We start from the raw sequence: 19,431 nt of genomic DNA on the forward strand, positions 1-19,431 counted from the left end.
TATGTTTTCCTACGGAGAGGTCTAGTATAAGGCATCCACTGTTGCATTTAAACCTAGAGCAGGTGTTTAAAACTTGGAATGTAGGTTGTGTGGATGAATGGGGTTTAGAGACACCCTTGAGTTCTACATGTGCAATTTCCATGCACCAGGGAGAGATTTGGATGGCCTTCAAGAACAAAACAAATGAGCTGCTCTCAATACACTGGCTCCTGTCATTTGCTGCTAGCTATGGCAGTGATAGATTCTGGTTGCAGCTCTCTCTGAAGGTGAAATCTCCTTATTAAGCCGATTGATCACGGGGAACTATCTTCACACTTTGTCCCCTCCCCTGATCCATTTGTGTCGTGATCTAGAAGAGATGCTTGATGAAGCACCAGCAGCTGCTGTGATTTTTATTGTGCTTCACTGAACTTTTTAACGAAGTTGGGTTTATGCAGTTAAAACCACCAGCTTGCTCGATTCCAGTTTTTTTGTGTATGTGAGATTTGGAGAGAGAGTGGTAATTCTGACCCAGCGCGCCCTCCAGAAGGGGATAATTAATATCAATAGGCGCTGGAATTGCTTTGTCTTTGTCCCTCGCGACTTTTGATGTCACACCTGCTGTGCCGGGGACCTGTGGTAAATATTAACTAAATATATTTTACGTGTATATCCTTTAGGACCCTTGCCTGAAAGTACTTCCTGAGCCTACCATGCTTCCCTCGCTTCCCACAGTGACTACTAAAAACGCCACCTTCACTTGTGACCTGGAGACTTGCTTTATTTAAGCATAATGTGGGAGAATGAGGGCTGGAGGTGTGAGAGTTGCAACGATGCAGAATGGAACATGATCCGAGGGAAAATTCTTAGTTCACCCCACATGGAAAACTCCCTTTGTGTGTCAGGTGAATGCAAATCAGTGTACTCCAAGCACCGATTTTTTTTAAAAAATTTATTAATCCATGTTTGCAGTACAGACTGTTCGCTTCGCCTGGGAGAGTTGGTACATGTACAGAGCACATCTTCATTCTTCCCTTCTTCCCTTTCTTCACTGCTCCTTCCTCCATCTCTTGGTGCCTTTTCTATTTCCTATTATCTTTTATTTTGATCTTTCATCTATTTATATATGGGGTTACTCCAGAAGAGAAACCATGTGATATTGAAGCTTGTGTGTCCTGTTTGCTTCACATAGCAATTTGGTCTCAATGTGCATCCATTTACCTACAGGTGACTCAAGTTTATCCTTCTTTATGGCACAGCAAGTACTCCATTGTGTATAAATACCACGTTTCGTTTATCCAGCCATCATTTTAACAGGAAGTGAAGTGTTTGCACTTGAGAATCGTTAGCCATCAGTAGGCTGCCCTGATTTGAGCAGCCCACATGATTTAGTGACCTCAGGAAGGGTTCTTCACCTGAGTCCACACCTCAGGTGAGGAATGAAGGCACCAGGATGGTCAGTATCATTTTGGTCCAACCCTGGATATTGTCTGCCCAAAGATGTCTTAAATATTGGTCCAGAGCTACCCAGCCCGCTAAGAGAAGCCCTGTTACCTTCTCCACAAAATTCCTCTGTGATTCTTTCACGTTCGATGGAAAATAAATGTTTTTATTTTCCTCCCTGTTAATGGTATGTCAGTTAGCCAAGCACTTTATTTTCCTTCTTGAATTTTCTGAATATGGATGGAAAAAAGATCAATGACTCTACTATCTTCTGGCGTTTCTCTGTCGGTCAAAACTACTTGCAGGGACCGCTGGTTGACCTAATTAATTATTTTATTTACATTTATTCTGGTCTTTTATCTATTTACAGTATAATACACATTATTTAGCATTGTCTTATCTGCAAGTCTTCCAGATGGACTTCTCTTTTAGTTGCTATCTATTCCTCCCAATTACTTAGAAAATTTAAGGCTTCCTTGGGTAACAGTCTTTTGCTTGTCCTTTTAATTGTAATTGATTGGCTTGTTCAAATTATACCATTCTGGGAAGAAAATTTACAAATAAGCCAGTGGGATCAACTCGGTGAACAGAGGAGCATTTTGTCAGGCTTGTGTGTCCTCATTAACTTCCTACCTCTCAAAGAGGCACGGATTCCTCACCAAGGTAAACTGAAAAGTGGAAAGCACATCTGCTGCACATTATAAATTCCACAAATAATGTTGCTAGCATCACTTTTACTGCTAGTCCTTGTGTTGCAGTCATTAGTTAATCACACACATCAATTAATCGAATTCTTCTGATAAGATATGGTGGGTTGCATTCTTTTTTTTTCCCCCCCAGTACTGGGGATCTAACTCAGGACCTTGTGCTTGCCAAGCTGGAGTGGTGCCACTGAGCTGCATCCCTGGCATGCATTCTTGAATTTCAAACCAAATCCAGTTGCTCATCCACCTATCTGCCACCTTTCTCAGGCTGACAGCCAGAGTCACCCATTATAAGTGAGAAATATCTCTCCATACTCGGAAAAATATCTGTCCCTGATGAGTTTATACGGAGAAACATCGGGTTATTTAACTTATGGTGCAGGCACAGCACTCACAACTGGTTTCAGGACCAGTTAGTGGTCTCAGACCCCGAACAATCATCATTTCCACTTCTGCAGCCAACTCTTACAAGTCCTTGAAATGCTGTGCCTCCGGCCATTTTTTAAAAGCTTTTGGAAGAGGGTGAATAGCACTGAAAGCGTTGGGATTCTTGGAGTACCCAGCCGGAATCCCACTGAGTTAAAGATAGATTCCACTTAACCTCATCCTCTTTCAAAGTGAGAGAGAATATTTGAAGTCCTTACCAACAGAGATGCAGACTTGATTTTCTGCAGTAGGAGACCTGTGAACTGATACAACTTCTTCAAAGGAAACCAAAATATTTGTCTTCTGGATTTAAATAACTAAATATTTTGGAAAGACATTTCAAACTAATTGGACTTCTCAGGGTGTAGCATGATCAAAGGCTGATCATGTTTTCCCCAAAATCCACCCCCCTACAGTGATTACAGAACTTTTTCAAATAGATGTCTTTCTTGTGCAGCCTGTATCTGGAAATACAGTGTGAGTCTTCTAAGATATTCCAGCAGCCTTCCAGTCCCCTGCTGTATACTTCATAGCTCATTTTCTTTAAAGGAAAGTGAGAATTGTTTTCTTAGTAATTGATTGGCTTGTTCAAATTATGCCAATCTGGTGTGAGGTAGCATACGTACAGGTGCTGGGCATTATTAAGCACAGAGTTGGCCCAGGGCATTATCAGACTTTGTGTGTGCCATGGTCTTGAAACTTTGGGCTGCAGCTTGTGCATTTCAGCTCTCACATGCCATGTCCTCTGCCATCTCTCTAGCACATTTCCTGGGAGGCCGCTTTCTTCCCCTTCCCTGACAACATTGTTGCTTCCCTTGTTGCTCACTATGGTTGCAGCCCTTCCAGTGCCGCCTTCATTCTCTTTAATCCCCAGGCTCCTCCTCTCTTGCTTGGTGTAGAAAAGCTCTCCCACCCTTCATAACTGATGGAGAGTTACGTGGGAAGATGTTCCCCAGTCCCAGCAGTAATTCCTCCTTGGTGATTTCTCTCTAGGTGTCGTTCACTCCTTCACATACAGCCTCTCTCTCTGCAGACTCTGCCCTAGTAGAATCCCACAGCACCTTCCTGAACCAGCCCAATCCCACCCCAGAAAGCAGCACCTGACAGTGTCCCCTCCCTCTTCGCTCACCTTCCTACCTGCTGCTGCTGAGCTTTGTACGTCTCCACACTCACTGCAGAGTGATTTCTCACCACCAGAGCCTCATCTGCACTTACTTATCTAAGCAGACAGCACTTGTCTAAGGGGACATCGACATAATACCTGCATTTACCTGTTTTCTGACTTCATGGCAGTATAACCGCCTGGCTGAGTTTAGAAGAAAAGTGATTTATGTTCTATCATGATTCTGGGTTCTGAGGGTCCAAGGGACCTCATCCAGAGATGCTTTTCTGCTGGGATGGATCCCAGGTGGTTCAGCACTCTGCTGTTGACACGAGGAGTAGATACCTGTCTACCCATGCTCTCTAGTTTCCTTTCTTCTTCGTACAAAGCCAGCAGGGTTCAGCCACATGGGCTCTATGTCAATGACCTTGTCTCCAATCCATATCCATCCAAGGGCCCCACTTCTCAACACTATGTTTAGATCATGATTGCTGCATCTTAGTACTTTGCTGCAAAGGCGAAATTCCAACACCTACCTTGCAGAACCCACCTTACAGAACCCACCACACATATCCAATGCACAGTAATCACCATTGCCTCATCCACTGCTTTACTTCCCATCTTGCCTCTCTACCAGGCTAAAGAACTCCTCTGGGTACAGGAAACGTCTTATATTACTCTAAACACCAGTCTTCCCATCCCCGTAGTTGCCCCCTCCAAATCCCCCGGGTTCAGCAAATGTCTGTATTTTACTATAGCCTCTGTGTCCCATATAATCAAAAAGTATTCATTGAATTAGAATTGAAATGAAATGGTAGCAATCACAACAATGTTTATAGATGTTTCACTCCGTAGTACTTACTGTTTTATCGATTTGTCTCTTCATGTTGGAGCGTATGTGCGTCTGTGTATATAGATGTAGCAAAACCTGCTAGTAAAGAAGTAAATATTGAGGGCCCTTTGCAGCATCTGCTAAAATTTATTGACATCAACGTTAACTGTTCTCAAGAGAGGTCAGATATCACAGTGATCTTAACTCTCTCGATTCTGCCACAAACCCAGTGATGGCTTTGGATCCACCAGGGAAAGTGAGAATTAAGTAGCCTCCTAAGCAGAGAGAGTTATGTTTGCTACCAGTTAGAGGGGGAGCAACAAAAATATCACCGCTTCCTAATGTAATATTGTTTTCCCTTTAAGAATGTTTTCCCTCTGCTTTCCTTCAAGAGAAAATAATGCAGGACACTGTGGGAGAAATGAACTGATAACCTTGTGCCGGACAATTTGACTCTGCTCCAGGGAGATGCTGAAGAGTAATGCTTTGAAAATAACATCAAGAAATGAAAGTTAACATTTAAAATAAAAATAGCTATCAGCAGTTTAGAGATTCTGAAGGTCATGCGGAGAATAGCTTCACTGGAGTTATAACCACTCTGCTGTCTCTCTCTCTGTCTTTTTTTTTCTCTCTCATGCATAGCCAATTCTTTTTCTTAGCAAAATGCTGGTGCTGCTTTATAAGCTTAGAAACAATATGTATTCCAAACATGTACTCATAAAAATGCATAAGAAAAATATGTAAAAATAATAAACAAATTGTTCAATAAACATTTATCACACTACAGAAAAAAAAAGAATGTATTCTGTGATAGTTCCTTGTACTAAATTCACATATCCGACATTGTCTCTCCTAGCAATCCACCAAGCTCTTAGGTTCTCTCTTAACTTTCTTTTTTAAAGCCCTTCAAAAGGGAACCACTTTATTAAAGACACACATTAGTTTTCCCAATGCAAAATCAGGAAGATACATGAAGGACTCCCAGAGTTCTTGGTGATTTGTATTTTAATAAGCATATTCCCTGGGCATTCTGAACCACAGCATCATCACAATTAGAGGACAGAGAGTCACCAGGAAGTGATGAAACAGAAAGGGAAGAAAGACAACCTGACACCAAAACACTGTCCCTCGGTCCTCTGTCTTTTGTCTGAAAGTGATTTGCATTCCAACTTTGGAGACACTGTGATTATTTTGGAATTTCTTTCTGGTCTTTATATAGGATCATTGCTTCCTTTCATAATGGACCTGAGCAATTGGGGTGCAGGGGGCAAGGGTCACTACTGAGATAACTGAAATGAAGGACAGCAGTGGAACAGGGCATAAAGCCCGTATTGGTCAAATTGGGATGGCAACGTAATCACACAGACATCTGACTATCGTGCATTCCTTTGTTGGAAATTAATCCTGTGTGTGCCATGGATATAATACAAGCATCAGTACTCTGAATTTTAACATATTGTCATTTTGAAGAGATCTATTTTTTTTCCTTTTTTGTTGAGACACTTATGGCCTAACCATTTCACTTGACATTCCCTGAATTCAGCTTCAAGAATCCAGCATTGCCTCTTTAGGTTACTAATCATAACAGGGGCTAACAATCTGGTAGCATTTCATCTTTGCCAAGAAGTCTTCCAATTTTATAAAGTACTATAGTTATTAATCCATAATAATTATACAAATGTATGAGGATCAGTGTGCTATTTCTTTACATGTATGTAGTATGCATTTGTCATGCCCTCCAACCTTTCTTCTGCCCTCTCTCCCATACCTGCCCAGCTCCCTTCTAGTCTGTAAGAGTCCTCCTACTTTCTAGTTATCTTTTCTTGTAGTTTCCGCACATCTGAGAGAGAATATATCATACATGTCTTTTGGTGCCTGGCCTATTTCACTTGGTAAGCTGGCCTACAATTCCATTTTGTTTGCTACAAATGTCACAGTTTTATTCTTCTTTATAACCAAGTAATACTCCCTTGTATATATACTACATTTTTAAAATCCATTCATCTGTTGATAGTCATTTAGGTTAATTCTGTGTCTTATCTATTGTACTCGTACTGTAATAAAACTGTTTATGCAGGTATTTTTGGTGTTGACTTTATATCCCTTGTGCGTGTATGCAGTATTGTTATTGCTGGGTCATATGATAGTTCCATTTTAGTTTTTTAAAATTTTTTGTGGAACCTCCATCCTATTTTCCATGTTATTGTGCTAATTTGCATTTACTTTCTGACTAGCATAAGCAGAGCATCTTTCCTCCACTTTACCCTTCCACCATGATGTTTCTGCCTTGGGGCCAGCTGTCCGTGGACTGAAACCACATAAACTGTGAGCCAAATAAATCATTTACTCCTTTAAGTTGTGATGTCAGATATTGTGTCCCAGCAACAAGAAAGTTGGTTAGTATAGTAACATAGGTTTTGAGTGTTAACAAGTGGGCTACTCTGGAGGACCTTGATTCTGCCCATCACACAGCGATGAACTTCATTTTACAGTTGAGAGAACTGGACATGGAGAGTTCAATAACTTGGGCTCCTATGTGGAGGAACCAATTAAAATAGAAGGCTTACCCAGTTAGTCTGAGCAGGGTACAGAATTGTATGATTTGTGGGTGCACTGGAGTGAGATGGAGCTTCACCTTTGAGTCTTGTGAATTGAGCTGAAGGAAGAGAATCAAGGCAATGGGTAGTAAATTAGGAGGAACATACACTAAAATTAATATGAATCATTGAGACAATATTGTACCAAAGAGTTGCCCAGTCTGAATAATCTTGATGTCAGATGTTTATGGGACTGAAGACTCTAGCTTTCTCAAAATGTGAATTTGCACGGTGCTTTTTTCCTCCTCAATGACATCAAAATTCTATAAGTTGTCAAAAAAAAGAAAGAAAGAAGGAGAGACCTTAGATGATCCCCTAGAATGCAAGATGTTCGTGAAGTTGTTGAAAATCCATCATGCTGTTCTTCTTCAGCTTGGTAAACACTTTGACTAATGAGAGTTTTGCAAAAGAGCTTATTGATTACATAATCATGTAAATAATATCTCCACCAAGCCCACGGGAACATTCTCAGCTATAGTGTTTTGTTTGGAGGACTATAACTTTTATTTTGAATATCTTGTTTTGCTGAAACATTTTAAGAATTTTGGAGAGACTTATTTAAAAATCAGCCGTCTCTTTGATAATGATGATGATGATGAGTGATTCTGCCAGATATCCTTGATGTTCAGAAGGTTCCAAGATGCACAAGAAAATGTAGAGACCAATTAACACTGAGGGGTTTTATTGTTGAATCACTTCAGTTTGACTGGAGTGATTTCATAAGACTGAAGAGGCATTTGCTGGCTGAGAGGTTCAGAGCACAGGTTTTAGGGAAAGTATTTATATGGGTATATATGGACACACACGTGTGTGTGTGCATGTGTGTTGACTTTGTGGTTTAAATTTAGGCACTGATTGCACCGTTCAGTTTTAAATATTTAGGACATCCAGTTTCTTCTTCATTGAATGGGAACAGTGGTCTCTCGTGTGGTTACATCGTGTAAGAAATGAGAAAACAACGTGTTTGGTTGCCTAATTATTACCTCACGTTTCATCCTTATTTGTAAGGGCCCTATGCACATACATCATTCCTGGTCGCATCTTAAAAAGGGAAAGAACCTCCGACTTCTCTTGAATTCTGAAAGTGAACATGCCTAGCTTCAAAGTGGGAAGGGACTCAGTGATGCACTTAGCAAAATTATACCTCCAAATGCAGTGGTGACGTGTTTGCCAAAGGGATTAATCAGACCTATTTTTAGAAGGGCATTTCCAGTATGGAAAAACAAGAAAATAGGAGGAGGTGTTTGGAAGTGCCCACAGCACTCTGCACACAGCCAGCTAGAGTTGAATCTTCAGTAAGAATGGTGCAGGGAATAAAGCAGATTAAAGTCCATTAAAACACATATGTCTGAATAGCCAATCTGTATCCCCCCCTTTTTTCCCAGTACTGGGGATTGAACTCAGGACCTTGCACTTGGAAGGCAGGCTTGTCACCACTGAGCTAAAACCCCAGCCCTATTTTCCCTTTAAATAAAATAATGCATGGGAAATGCTTTTGAATACTTAGTCAAATGAAATATATAGTGGCTGTTAAACAATTACATCTGCTTCCATCTCATCTTCCTTCTCTCTAAATGCAAATATGTTCAACATTTTTGCAACTATTCCCCAACTAAACTTTTCTTTTAGGGAATATATAGAAGACTTCATTTTCTGCATCTCTAATCCTGAAAATTGGAAGGTTAATCCTGCACTATTGTTTAGATAAACTGTTGGAGTTTCTGTTTGCAACTTTGGGTGTATGAACATTGTTAGATACCGCCCATAGATTTGTATAACAGACCGAAGCTGACAAGAACATCTGCAATTTATATTACAATCTCTGGCCTCTTTGTGAAATAGTCTAATGCATTTTTCCACTTCCATAGGCCACCATACTTCTGTTCTCTTTGAGATTGTCTTTGTATTTCCTGTCCTTGGGAAATGAAAAGAACATATTAACATATATATGTACATGTAGGCAGTTTTCCTATTTTGAGTTACTTAGATTTTACCACATCAGAACAAATGGTTGTAGGTGAAAAAATGTTAATGGGCTGCATTATTCCATTTTCCTCTGTTACAACCAAATAATTGAGGCACACTAACTTTATTTTGTTTTTCTTAGTACATATTTGTGATTCATAGTGATTACACTCAGCTTGGGATTTTCATATATATATATATATATATATATATATATATATATATATATATAATATTTGCTCCTTTTTTGGATTCCCTTCCCATCTCCACTAAGACTACTTCCCTGTCTCTTAACATGACTCTTTATTTTGCCCTTTAGATTGTTTATATTAGAGATCCCATGTAATATTTAGTTTTTTCTCACCGAGTCATTTCACTTATTTTTATGATCTCAAGATCGATCCATTTCTCTAAAAATGACTCAAAGTTGTCCTTCTTTCTGGCAGAGTAGTGCTCTGTCATGTATCAATACAACATTTTCTTTATCTATTCATCTGTAGATGGACATACAGGCTGTTTCCAAGATTTAGCTGTTGTGAACTGTGCTGCTGTAAACACGGGTGTGCACGCACTACTGTAGGAGGATGTTCTTATAAAGTGATTGTTTTCACACACATTTCTGGAACATGGAGGGCATGGCACTGGTGTCAGCTGGACTCTAGTCAGGAACTCATGGCTGACAACAGCAGCATGTGTGTGAGGACATAAAAGACCATATCTTAAAAACAGGAAGCCAGGCAGACATTGACATCCTGCAGTCCCTTCCAAGAGTACCACCCAGTCAACAGCATCTCTCACTACGACCTACCTGTTCAAGCTCCCACCAACTCCCAGTATCATCACACCGAAGACCAATTTCCCATGCCCTGGGGAGGCCACACTCAGTCAAGACCCTGTCCACAGCAGCATCTGGGTTCACTCCTTACTTTTTTGCCTGAATTTTGAAGACATGGGGAAAAAGCAAAATAACACTGGCAAGCATTGAATATCAAGTCCTGAGTAAATAGCCTTGGGCAGTGTTTAATAGAGTAAGTTCACTTTCATATAGAGAAGTGTCTGTTCATCAAGGTAACATAACAATAGATAATGTTATGCTTCCCTCACCGTTTCTATGACAATGTTATTCTTTTCAAAGCAAGTAAAAATTCAAGTACTTGTCTTACAAGTGCTATTTTTATCAGAGGAAAATTTCCAAATTATTATGAATATACAATGGAAAATTTGATGCCTTGTCTTTATTTCAGGTGGATGGAACACACATGTTCTGTTTTGTTTAACTTCTTACAGAACTCAGCTCATTCCAGGCATGGTGGCTACTGCCTGAAATTGCAGCATCCTGGGAGGCTGAGGCAGGAGGATCACAAATATGGGCTCAGGCTAGGTGACTTAGTGAGAGCCTGTCTCAGAATAAAGGCCTGTATATGTTGCTCAAAAACAAACAGACAAACAAAAGAACATGAATCACAGCAACCACAAAACTCAGTTTAGTTGAGCATTTTAGAAGATCGGTTTCCCACCAGTGAGGCCAAAGTATCTTCTCTCCCCAATTCCACAGGATGCAGAAGTTAATCTCGAAGGAAATTAGCTCAGCAAGGAAGGACCCAGGGATGGACATCAGGCTTAATGAGAGGAGTAGGAGTCAGAACCGAGACTGAGAGAGCCAGGAACTGTACATTCTCACCACAGTGAGGGTGACTGTCTCTTTTTCCCTCCCTGCCATGGGGAAGGCCACTGGGCTTCTACAAGCATGGATTGGTGGCCACTATTTATTGTGAAGCAGACTAGCAGGAGAATGACAAGAATGGCATTTGAGTTCCTTATGCAATGTACAAATATTCACCTCCTGAGTGTGAAAATTAATTGTGGTTGTTAACTTGATTGGCCTGGGACTTTTCTAGGGGATTAGTAAGCTACACTTCAGAGTGTGTCTGTGTGAGTGAGGGACATGTGACTTTAGGGTCTGGGCCTCTCCTCTCTGGCACTACCCCATACTCTGCTTCCTGGTTTCTGTGAGCTAAGTTAATCCTCTTGCTGTGGGAAGAACCCTGTGGGCACACACTGAGCTTCCTCACAAATGACAAGGGCATGGCTGACATCCCCTACAACCTACAGGTGTTTCACAAAATCAACTCTTCAAACACTGAAAATAAGAATGTGATGTGGATGTGACACAAACAGTACTAATAGGCATGGGAATAAGTGCCTTCTGATCTGCAAATTCCAGGGGATATGATAAAATATGAATTGAAAAAGTAGAAGAGACTTTGGTAAAAATGTTGTAAAATAAGGAAAGTTTTAAAATGCAATTGAGAGGTAAATATGAGAGTATTTTTCCTTTTGTCTTACTTTTCTCATTGCTGGGAAAAAGCACCCAACCCCAACAAGTTAATGGAGGAAAGGTTTATTTTAGCTCACAGTTTGTAGAGGTTTCAGTTCTTACTCAGCTGGCCCCAAGGCATTGTGCCATGGGAGAAGAGAAACAGTCCATGGCAGGGTAGGCAGGAGGCAGGGTAGCAGCAGCAGCAAGTCTCCCTTTTCCTTTTTTCTCTTCCAGGCTACAAGCCTATTCCTTGGTGCAACTCATACCCAAGATGGGTCTTCTATCTTCAGTAAATCCATTCACCCACACCCAGAACTGTGCTAATCCAACTGATGGAGTGATCCAGTTATTATACATCTGTAATCCATATTCACATATGCTAGATCCAGCCACTTCCCAAAATCCTCACTGTGAACACATGGGAATTCGGAGGTACATTTACATACAAAGCATAATGCTAGCATAAATCAGATTGGGGTGGGGAGGAGTATAAGAGAAAGGAGAAGGAAAGAAAGAGGGGGAGGAGAATGGGAGGATGAGGAGGGATGGTGGAGGAAAGATGCTCAACTCATGGCTTTTGGGAAGCAGAAATAGAAGGAAGGAGCTGGGGGCAATCCAGGTGACCTCCAACCAGTGACCACTTTCTAAATGACCACCTCCAACCAGGCCCCAGCTCATAACAGCATATTTAGCTACTGAATTTATCAGTGGATGAATCCACTGATGAGTACAGCACGCCCATAATCTATTCATCTGTCACACACATGAAAGCTGTGGGGAACATATTCAATTGAAACTGTAATGTGGTTCCATGAAATTGTATCAGCTAGTGTTGTAGCTGTCTTTGTTTTTCTAAGTACACTCTGTGATGTTGGCACTATGATGAACCACTGAATGCTGTATTTCTCAGAAGGTTTCCCCTTCACTAAGCTGTGTATAACTGTCTAGAGATGATTTCAAGAGCTTGGGGCAGAGGGATAAAATAAGAATAACCTGTATACAATTAATAATCAGAATGCCATAAACCCTTCATTTCTTTCTAAAACTTTCATAATTTTAAGTAAGAAAAATGTCCTATATAGCACTCCATTGAATCAAACTATAAGTGGGTAAGTAAAGTGGAGATGTTTTTGTTCATGTAAGTTTTCAAGAGCTTTATCTCTTATGCACCTTTCTCAAAAGCCCTGCTGTCTTTTGTCTTCCTTTGAGAAACACAATAAATAGTGCATTGAAACCTACTGAGTCAAAGAAATGATGGCCGTAACAAAAGGAATCTTGAAAGAGCTGAGGTCCCATATGAGTCCCAAGCAAACACTGAGATAGGAGGCCTACAGGAAAGGAAATAAAAGAGAGAGAGAAAGAAATGAGAGAAGCATTTAACCCTGCTGAATTAGTACTTGAGTTGAATTTATTTCTCCTGGAACACATGAGAAAATTGAGCAGTAGACATACAGAAAACATGACACCAATGATGTGTGTGGCGGATTACCTCTGCAGAGAAATTATTCATAATTGGAGTACTAAGCTTGGCATGGGTTGGCAGGAAAGACAGAAATAGCAGTGGTTGCCCATGAATAACTTGTACATACTATTGCAAAAGACTGTATCGAGAAACATAGCATGAGAAATTCATTCAAATGATCAGGGAGCCTATTTTGAGGCACAGGTCCAAGAGTTCTGGAAGCACGTGCATCAGGAGGCCACGTCATCTTTTTCAAGACATTGTTGTTTTAGTTGAAATATATTTGCTACTTGGCTTTTAAAACTTCATGCATGACTAATTTTTTTTCTTTAAAAAGATTAGAATAAGGCTAAGATTAAGTGGCAAATGTATACGAATACTTTCAGTACATCACCAGTGCTCAAATTTCCCTACCTGTTGGAATCAACTTGGGAAATGAATAAATGTCAATGTTGAAATATTTCTCCCAGGCATTTTGACTTGGCTTGGGAATACTGTCTTAGTGGGGAGATTTTTCATTTCTCCCTACACTTTCTAAGATGTAGCAGGGTTTAAGAACTGTAAATCTACTTATGGTAGATTCTTTAATATAAAATTCTGTCCAGCATCCTTCCACCTGGATACAATGCTTTCCATAAAAATAATAAAACTCATCATCTCTTCTACGGAGCACATTTCCTTTTATTTCTGGCTCTCCAACGTGCCCTTTAGACCAAACTTTAATCACTTAAAAAATCACTGAATTCTCCTCTCAATCTCTCTGTTTTCTGGTTGTTTTCCTTTTCTCTGTTTTCCTCTTTGTACCCTGAGTCACACAATGTTCTCCTTTGTGGGATGCTTTTTCGGTCTTACGGGAAATGCGCTCTGCCTATGGGTGGCAGGATTCCAGTAGGATCCTTCCACTTTCCCCTCTATCTGAAGCCCCACAGGAGGGTGAATGAAATATCATTTTCTGTTTGCATTTTCCCAGGCGTTCCTCTTAAGTCACTCCTTAGCAGACCTTGGTGCATTCCACAGGTCTAACCCTGCCCTTGCTCACAGGGGCCAGAGAGGTAATTACCCATCCTAGAAATCCATTCTGTGGTCAAACAAGCTGTGTCAAAGCCAAATTCCCTTTCATTATAACCTGGCCTTCCCATGCTCCTGAAGCGAAGGTGGCTGAGTCTGTTCCAATGACAGTCGGCAGTTATGCGTAGAATACTTTCTCTAACTTTTACACCGGGCATGTTCTGTACTTTTCAAATGTACCTTCCACCTGATTAAGGGCAGCCAGTGTGTCGAGTCACCTTTCCCCAGCATGGAGGTCTCTGTTTTATTAAATGCGAAGCCAGCGACTTAAATAAGATCTGCCAGTGAGCCTGTTTCATCCCACAAGCTCACTCACTGAGTCCATGTAACGCTCACGTTTGTCACGGGCTCCGTGAGCTTATCCTTGAGTCTGTTTCTTGAGTTGTGGATTTTATGCATTATTCACTTCCTTCCCTGGGTGTTGGAGATGCTTCTGTTCCATTGTGCTTTGGGGGACCATCCCTCAAATGTGGAAATCCACAAGAAGGGACCCTGCAAGAAAGAAGCATCTCACACTGAACAAAGTCTATCCCATCTCTTCTCGTTTTCTTTTGCTTTTTATGGATAGTGACTTCTGTTATTTGCATTCTGGGGATGTCCATAAAGCTAATGAATTTTCATTATTCTTTTCTGTGTTCCTAAAAGCTTTCAAAGTAGATTAAATTGAACATAAAAATGGTCACATTAGAAGGCCTCATTGGAAATGGGATAGTGATTTTAACATAGTATGCACAGACCTTGGAGAAACAGCTAGTTCTCTCTCTCTCTCTCTGTCTGTCTCTGTCTCTGTCTCTGTCTCTGTCTCTCTCTCTCTCTCTCTCACACACACACACACACACACATGCACACACACACACAGAGTGAAAGATAACCTGCTAGTACATATCAAAACAAGTTACTAGTATCTTTCCAGCTACAAACTTGGTACATTTTCCTAATGACCTGAGTAACTCAAAGGGCCAACACAGTATATGTCAATTGTTCTATATTTATTTGCTTCAAAATCTTTTGGACCTGTTCATTGGGATGCTCCAATATATGAAGTCTCAACAAGAACCTGGTCTTCAGCCCATAGAGAGTCTGCCCCTCATTTCCCCTTGGCGGGATTTGCCTGATGCTAATTTCACATCAGGATTTTATACATATGCACAGGACAGCCTCTAAGTCGCCCAGTCCGAGTGTGCAAAAAGTGGGTTGCAAAGCACATGCTGTCACTGAGTGTGGTTAAGGGATAATTAAACATGGGGGAAATAGAACAGTCATGGCAGAGGATTTAATTGGGCTTAATTGGGTTAAGAGGAATAGGCCAGAGTGAAAGAATAGCTCTTAATAGGAGGTCTGAAAATAGCTAAGGAAAGCATTAATTGCTTCAAATCTGTGACATCTGATTATTGTACTGAAAAAAAAGATCAACCTTTTTATATCCTCATCTATACAGAAAGAGGTGACTGGAAGAAAAAAAAAAAGCAATCTTCCCACGTACGTATTTAAGAAAAGCAAAGGGGTGGTTTGAGCTTTTCAGGGACATGATTCAGGTTAGAATTCAGAAGAGAGGCACATGATATCCCTGGCCCTTTTGAGTCTCAGGAGAGGAAGGTCCTTTTCCATTGCTAATCGCCCAATACCACAGCCCCAGTGACTTTTAGGGAAACAGTTTTGTTTTAGTTCATGGTTCTGGGTAGTCAAGTTCGAGGGGCCACACTTATCGATGGCGTTTTTGCTGGCTGAGTTTTGGGGTGGTATGGAGACATGCAAGAGTCCGGGAGTGTGTGAGTGAGCGTGTTTGGGTCCTGTGTCTCCCTCATTTTTCCCGTGAAGTCACCACTTTTTGCACTCAGGGGTTTCCTGCTGGTGACCTTTGGTAACCGTAGTCAGCTCCCACAGGTCCTGCCTGTAAACACCAGTGGTGGATGAAGTTCTGCAGTGGGGATTATACTTCAACACAGGAAATATTTGGGATGAAACACACACACACACACACACACACTCAGTAGACATGGGTGTGCAGGAATTTTGCTCATGTTTTGATTTCATGTCCTTTGGCTCTAAACCTCATTGGTAGATCTACTTTTATAGGTAGATATCTATGTTGATTCTTTCTTTCTTTCTTTTCTTGCAGTCTGAGAATTGAACCCAGGGGCTCCTGCAGATTAGGCAGGTGCTCAACCACTGAGTTACAGGCTCAGCCTCATATTTTTAATTTTCCTGAAGAACCTCCAAAATATTCTCCATTACCATTCTCATCAGCGGTGCCTGAGAGTTCTGAACTATATGAGCTCTCTGTGTATGTTTGTGTGTGTAAGACAGCTGCTTTTCTCATTTTAGTAGAATACAGAGGCCTTTTCTAAAATCACTATGTATAAGCTATCCTGTAATAATAAGCTTAAAAGAAAACCAGTCTTTGACTCTGTGATTTCAAATGCCACCTTTCTAATACACTGTTTTTTAAAATCGGTACCTGGGGGTCTATTTCTGTAGTTTCTTTTGTCGACCTCGAGGCTGTCTGTTCATGTACCAATATTCAACTGTTTTAAATACAGACATGTTTTAATGTCTGTTATGATGAGTCTTTTCTGTTTTCTGGTTATGTTCGCATGTTTTTCTGTGTGAAGTTCACTATTCTTGTCCAACCCCATGAAAAAGCATGTTTTAACATTACTGGAAGTGCATTAACTATCAAAGTGACATCCTTAGAAGAAAACAGTCTTATTGAAAATTTCAAATGATGTGAACATTGTGCCATAGTAATGTACCTGCTTGCTTTTTCTCTTATTATAAAGCTAGATCGAATTAAGAGGTTAGTAATGGTCACCATATCAATGAAGCAATGCTCATAAAACAGTATTGTGTGATATCTATGAAAGCAATGCTATATATTCTGCCCTCATTCATAGCAGATACTAAATTTCCATTCCTGTGTAATGAGCATAAATATGTAAATCCTCTTTGTCCTTCTACCTGGTAAGACCCATTGGCTCTCTCTGAAGAGAGCCACTCATGTGAGTTTGGGTTCACAGACTTCGGGTAGAGAACTTGTACATGTGGAATGTTGTTGGTGAAAATGTTATTTATTCTCTTTTTAAAAAGCCTGCAAGTATTGGTAAATACGGGAATTTTAGAGTAATTGGGATCTTGGATAGAGGTTGGAGTGTGAGATTTCTTTCTGTGCTATGGATGAAAGTCAAGGGCCTCACAGATTAGAATTTTCATATCATTTAATATTTAATCTAGTAAATCAGAAGGCGCTGGTGTGGCAGCACATGCCTGTAAGCCCAGCAGCTGAGGAGGCTGTCAGAGGAGTCAACCTGGATAACTGAGTGACATTGTGTCTTAAAATGGAACAAAGAAGTGGCTGAGGAGGTAGGTTCACAGTAGAGTATTTACTCAGCTTGAGGCTCTGAGTTCAATCCTCCGTATTGCAAAAATAAATAAAATAAAAAGCTGCCAGAAGTGGTGGCCACACCTGTAATAGGAGTACTGAGGAGGCTGAGTCCGGAGGATTGTTTTGAGTTCAAGGCCAGTGTAAGCTACCTAGTGAGACTCTGCCTCAAACAAACATAAATAAAACAAAATAAAATGCCAGAGTGTCCCAACAGCATATATTGAGTACTCTGTACTGACATTTTGGACAAAAATGCATTCTTTTGAGTTAATTTTGCCTTGTCATCATGTTTGTCAGTCTTGGCAGATAGATTTATCAGGTAGTAATTTTGACACGGGCTTTACCCGGATGGTGTCTTATGGTTTTGCCCATTTTTCTTTTTTTCCCCTTCGTTTTGAATCACCCTGCTTCTTTTCTTCCCTCCCTTCCCACACTAAAGTGGGACACACAAATTTTTAAAGGAAGCCCCTGGGCAATGTGCAGGGTTTTTGAGAGTTTCTCTTTTGCAGATGCAGAAAGCCTGATCTCAGTTAAGTTCTGACCCAAAGACTCACAGGCACTCCAGAGTTCCTGAGTCACAGGTTAATACTGTCCTCAGGAGAATGTAAAGGAAACACTTTGAAGAATGGCTAGAGATGATGAACTTCAATGCAAAGGATTAGTCGAGTTTTTCTTGGGAGCTTGTACAGTGAATAGCTCAGCTTCCCCAGTGCTGGGACAAAATACTGACACTGGCAATTTAAAGGAGGAGAAGTTTAATTTGCCCCCCCCTTTTCAGAGGGTTCAGTCCATGGTCTGCTGGTTCCAAGGAACATCATGGCAGAAGGGCCTGGAGGAGGAAAGATGCTTACCTCATGGTGACCAGGAAGTAGACAGCAGAAAAAAACCCAGAGAGGAAGGGGTCAAGGACCAGCTATAGCCACCATGGTCACACTCCCATGGTCCACCCAGACATACCTAGAAGTGTGGTTTATTAATTTCCTAAGTATCCCTTAAGTCTAACATGTTAACAATCAAGATTAACCTCCCTATAGAACATCATGGTTAGAACACTGAAAATGTTCAATGTGCAGTAAAATAACCTCGACCTTGGCCTTTGCAACCCATATGCCACTAACCTTGTCACTTCTAGTTGCTCCACACCCAAAGACACACACATGAGAGAAACATCAGAGCTATCGTATCAAACATTGCACAGAAATTGTAATTTAAACATACAGGGTCTTCCACACTAACGGGAGTCGCCTTAGCAAATAGGATCCAAGCTTCAGAGGAAAAGGGAAATATTCTAACATTCTAGCTGGGTTCTGTAAGACTTCACTGGTCCTTCAGTCATGGCTGGTGTCTTGGGCAATGTTTGGAAGACACTATGCTTTCTGGACCTTGCTCAATTCATGTAGGAGAGACTGTGAACATAAAATGAAAAACTTCTCACAGTGATACTCAGAGTCCTACTTCTCATTAGTACCCAGAGGATGATCTCACCAATCTGGAAGTGGACAGGTATTTATGTCTGCATTAACCTCAAAAGTCTCAGTGTCCAGCCACCTGTACAACACCATTAGGCAGGAAGGGTTCTGCCAGTAGTAAGCTCCAGCCTCTAGCTCCTGCTCTGCTATTTATGAATGGATTGCTCTTTACTCACTCAGACTTGTTATGTTCCCATGTGAGATAACTCACTCAGCTGCCCTTTGTCTTAAATATTTCTTTTCCATACTAATGTGAGATACCAGATATTAAGATTATCTTCATCCACTAGACAGTTGCTACTGGAAAGCCCTTTACAGAAAACACTCCCAAAAGTGCAGGCATCAAGAATTGCTTATTTTGTTTGAAGAAGTGTAAGCAAGTATATTCCTCCCACTCTTTCTGTGCTTTTTTTAAAATTAGGCTTAGTTGACATTGGCTGAAACCCATAGAGTGCTCAGAAACAATCATTTTGGCTCTTTTGTGGATGAGAGGCAGCTTTCCCTCCTGGGGATGAAGTTCTTCAAGACAAAAGTCATTAAGGACTTCAACCCATGGGAAGCTTAGGCTGTGAATGTAGGCAGAGCTGGTATTGGAAGTAGAAGTTGATTGTGCTACCTGAAGGAGACAATCTGTGGAGAACCCCCCACCTCCCAACCCTGACACTTCGGTCCTCAGTGTCCT

At 40.9% G+C, this 19,431-nt stretch overlaps 1 protein-coding gene across 10 annotated transcripts in view; it reads left to right on the forward strand.

Moving 5' to 3' along the window:
- Positions 1–19,431, forward strand: part of Nlgn4x (neuroligin 4 X-linked) — a 353,927-nt gene that overhangs the window by 42,009 nt on the left and 292,487 nt on the right. The gene's annotated exons all lie outside the window — the stretch shown is intronic.

This window comes from Heterocephalus glaber, unplaced genomic scaffold (assembly GCF_053883595.1).
Source record: "Heterocephalus glaber isolate CG9 unplaced genomic scaffold, H.glaber_assembly_v1.0 deba00001072, whole genome shotgun sequence".
Classification (NCBI taxonomy): domain Eukaryota; kingdom Metazoa; phylum Chordata; class Mammalia; order Rodentia; family Bathyergidae; genus Heterocephalus; species Heterocephalus glaber.